Raw genomic sequence first — 5,000 nt, forward strand, 5'->3', positions numbered from 1 at the left:
CTGCTGCCTTGTCTCCGGATGTCCTCACCTCACTTCCTTCTGTCGCCAATGCACCGGGAAGGTGGTTAGTGTCTGAGCCCGAGCTGATCGGTACTCACTGCCCTCACAGGGAATGCATCCAGACTAATGGTCCAGGTGTACGGATCAGACATGGGGCTACTTAATGTGACTCGAAGGACAGACTACTGAATGTTTTTTTTTGCCTGCCAATCAGTTTGTTTTTCAGAATTCTATCGACATTATTGGGATAGTCGTACCAGCGACTCCAGTAAGATCACCCTCACGGTTCAGTTTCCAATTTGTTCCCCTCAACACCGCTGTCAGGATCCAAGCTTAATTATACTAGAAACATCGAATCAGAGAATCCCTACAGTGTAGAAGGAGGTCATTCGGTGCATGACATCTGCACCGACCCTCTGACAGAGAAATTCACTCAAGGAGGTAATGTGGGCCTTTTTGACCCGACCCATCGATCTGGTGTAGGGCGCCTGTGGTGTGACCTATGGAATAGCCGGATATTGCCGCAGGAACGTTTTTATTTGGCTATGGTGAGCCATCATTTCTTGCCTTTATCATTGAAGAGTCAAACACATTGCTGTGGATGCCCAGAAAGATGGCAGAGTTCCTTCCTTAAAGGCCATTCGTGATAATTCTTACTGGTTGTCATACTTTTAAATCCTAGATTTTTATTGAATTTAAATTTCACCAAGTACCGTGGGGGGATTCGATCCGCCACTGCCTCCCTGGTTAAAGAACGGGGGCATATTTGCAAATCAGGATGCTGCGTGATTTAAAGGCGAACTCCAGTTGAACAATCTTCACAGGGATCTGTTGCCCATGTCCTTCGAGCTGGTAGAGTTCGCAACTTTTGAAGGTATTCACAAAGGTGCCTTTGTGATTTGCTGCTGTGAATCTTGTAGATGGCTCACCGTGCTGCCAATGCGCTCTGGCGGTGAAGTGGGGGAATGTTTAAGGTGATGGATGACGCGCGAATCAAGGAGTCTATTTTATCTTGGATGGTGTCAAGCTACTTGAGTATTATTGAAATGGCGCTAATCCAGGCAAGTGGGAAGAATTCAGTCACACGCCTGGTGCATTCCTTGTAGATTTGGGGCAGGCTTTGGGGAGTTTGGAGACTAGTTCCTTGCTTCACATTTCTAACGGCGTATTCACACGATAGGTCCAGTAGATTTTTCTGCTCAGTGGCAACCTCCACAGTATTTATGATCGAGGACTCAGTACCAAGAGTCCATGGGGAAATGTGCTCTCGTTTGAGATGAACATTGCATGCTGCTTTTGTGGCACAGATTTTACCGGCCACTTATCATCCTGATGCCGAATGTGTCCAGGCCTTTCTGTATGTGAGTTTGAAATGCTTCAATAGTTCTGGGGTTTGTGGCAAGACGGATGATCCAATAGTGTCGACAAATCGCCGTCGTTAAATTAGTGTCTGGGTGCCCTGATACAGAGATAAATAGCAGGAGTTTGTTCAAGTGTAACAACAGTCAAGCAATAGGACTATTTCCCCATCAGAGTAGCCGGTAACCCCATGCCGTGCGGTGGGATTGGGATTGACATATTTCTGTATAGCCATGTGGACAGTGAGAAGGTTAGGTACAAGGAAACACATGAACAGAGAGAAGAGACACGTATTGACTGAAGTCTTGTGGCACAGGTGAAGAATTCATAGTTAACGATTTCACCGAGCACATAGACCAGGGTGAGCGGCATGTGGGTGTGAAGGAAACACGATGTTAGAACTGCAGACTCGCTCTCGCAGGAGTCGGCTACAGAGAAGCATTTTGAAGGAGGTCCCATCACCATTAATTACAGTTGTTCAAGCACGTGCAGCTCATATTCTTTGCAACTGTACCGTCTGGACAATATGTCAGACCTATGTCCGACTCCTATTTATCGACTACAGCTCAGCCTTCAACACCATCATTCCTACGAAACTCATCTCCAAACTCCGTGGCCTTGGCCTTGGCTCCTCCCTCCGCGACTGGGTCCTGAACGTTCTAACCCACAGGCCACAATCAGTAAGGACAGGCATCAACACCTCCTCCAAGAGCCGGTGCAGACTCGATGCGCCGAATGGCCTCCTTCTGCACTGTAAATTCTATGAATAAAACAAAATTTGCTGCAGGGGACGAGCAGGGCCCCGGAGAGCTCCTTGCAGCTCTGGCTGCGGATACCGGCCCGGCACCTCCGGTCGGGAGTCCGCGCCTGCGCACGGCGGCGGCCTCAAGCGGCTCGTGCGTCATGGTGGACTCACCCCCCCCGGACCATCCACCGACCGCTAGGCGGTGAGAAGCACGCGGTCGGGAACTCGGCCAGTTTTCCTCGGAGAATCGCCGCGGGGGCCTCCGTCCATGGCCCCCGGCCCGCGCCGCCTAGTCCGCGCGCGAGAGACTCCCGAGCGATTCTCCGGGAACCGGAGCAGAACCCAGCCCATTTTGTGAGCGAAGGAAACCGGGAAATGGGAACCGGAAACCGGAACCGGAAACAGGGAAACGGAAACCGGGAAATGGGAACCGGAAACCGGAAACGGAAACCGGGAAATGGGAACCGGAAACCGGAAGGTGTCGGTTTTTCCATTCAGAGAAAAACTAATCAAGGAGGAAAGATATGAGTTCAGCCAAGTTTTCCTGACGCTTTGTAAACCTGAGCAATTATTTCCACCACAGGCTGATGAAGAAATGGGAAAATGACGGATTTCCAGCTGCAATTCTATTTCAGAACTATTTTGTGCAGGGTGTGTGGGACTTGGAGAGGAAATGTTGCAAAGTGACGGGAAGGGAGTAAAAGAGGGAGGACAGCAATCCTGGGAATATTGCATTACATCATAAACCAATGACAATGTAATACAAAACAGTCAACCTCCTAAACTGCCCGACAACGACAGGTCAATGCGCCTGATTGAAGCGACCAGAGGTCTTGGGATTAGCAACTTGATTTTCTGCTTTGTTCAAAAGTTTTCAATTTCCCCACTACCACTGCTGGACTCTGGAGACTGGTCAGGTTCACGGTGATGCAAGTTATTCATTTACATTCACATTTCGCTCTTATCCAAAATGGTGTTGCAGCGGTAAAACTCCTCGCTCAGGTATTCAAAGATCCGTGTTGGTGATATCAGGGCAGGAGGTTCAATTCTCACCCTGGCAGCGGGGGGGGGGGGGGGGGGAATTCACTGAATTCAATGCATTAATAAAAATATTATGGAATTGACAAGCCAGACTCGCCTCAATAATGATGATCATTGGTTGTCGTGGAAACCCGTCAGCTTCACTGTTGTAATTAGGGGACGGAAATCTGGCACCTTGACCCGGTCTGGCTTACACTTGACGCCCCGACCCAGCAATGCGGTTGTGTCTGAAATCGCAAAATAATAACCGGGGACGCCCAAATCGAATGAAACAATTTTTAAAACTCTGTACGTTCGGTTCTCCGGGGTGCATTCCGAAGATTCAGGGTGCATTTAGTGCTTTTGCTGTCTTCTTAATGCTGTATTTAGAAAGACACACTCCAGTGCAATATAAACAGACAAGAGGTCCAATATAATAGCACCAGAGACACGGTCCACTGCAACATACACAGAGGCACGATCTGTTGCAGTCATATCTCAGACTGAAGCTAATGCAATACAAGCATAGACATAATATCAGGTTCTCTGGCTCCACCTGATCCTCTGGTTCCACACATTATCAGCCATTTCCCCATCTCCTCTGCCAATTGCAGGAGTCTTCAGCAAAGGCTTATTAACAAGGTTGATTTTATCGGATTGTGTTGCTGGGTTCCAGAGTTTATTTAAAAATCACCAAATTGCCAACTTCACAAAGGCGATCTTAAGAATCAGCGGCGTTTCCCAAAGCACATCGTCCTTCAGCATATCTCCTGAATTGTGGGATGTGTGTTCTCAAAATGAACAATGTCCAGATGCTTGGGGAGAAATAGCGAAGCCGGTTATCATTGTTACCCCAGACTCGAAATGTGCAGCCACTCCCCAATGAATAAAACTGCAGCGCACATCACGAGATACATTCTCAGCCAGCCAGTTCATACACACACAGACACACACACACACACACAGACACAGACACACACACACACAGACACAGACACACACAGACACACACACAGACACACACAGACACACACACACAGACACACACACACAGACACACACACACAGACACACACACACAGACACACACACACAGACACACACACACAGACACACACACACAGTCTCACTTTCAGCAATCTCCATCTGCTGGACCCTTCATGCATTACATACACACACACAGTCTCACTTTCAGCAATCTCCCTCTGCTGGACTTTCTCTGCATCACACGCACACACACACAACCAGTCTCACTTTTAGCAATCTCCATCTGCTGGACCCTTCATGCATTACACACACACACACAGTCTCACTTCAGCAATCTCCCTCTGCTGGACTTTCTCTGCATCACACGCACACACACACAGTCTGACTTTCATCAATCTCCATCTGCTGGATTCTCTCTGCATCACAGACAGACACAAACATACACACACACACAATCTCATTGTCAGCAATCTCCCTCTGCTGAACTCTGTCTCTCTCTCTCTCACACACACACAAGCATGACACTCTCTCACTTCCAACCTTGTTCCTCTTCTGGACTTTCCCCTGGACTTTCCACAGCCACACACACACACGGCCACACACACACACACACGGCCACACACACACACACACGGCCACACACACACACACACGGCCACACACACACACACACGGCCACACACACACACACACGGCCACACACACACACACACGGACACAGCCACACACACACGGACACAGCCACACACACACAGCCACACACACCCACCCACACAGCCCCACACACACAGCCCCACACACACAGCCCCACACACACAGCCCCACACACACAGCCCCACACACACAGCCCCACACACACAGCCCCACACACACAGCCCCACACACACAG

At 49.3% G+C, this 5,000-nt stretch overlaps 1 gene segment (V, D, J or C); it reads right to left on the reverse strand.

Annotated features, from left to right (window-relative positions):
* The window catches only part of LOC140418167 (T cell receptor alpha variable 38-2/delta variable 8-like), a 78,883-nt gene that overhangs the window by 997 nt on the left and 72,886 nt on the right, over positions 1–5,000 (reverse strand).

The sequence above is a fragment of the Scyliorhinus torazame genome, chromosome 5 (assembly GCF_047496885.1).
Source record: "Scyliorhinus torazame isolate Kashiwa2021f chromosome 5, sScyTor2.1, whole genome shotgun sequence".
Lineage (NCBI taxonomy): Eukaryota > Metazoa > Chordata > Chondrichthyes > Carcharhiniformes > Scyliorhinidae > Scyliorhinus > Scyliorhinus torazame.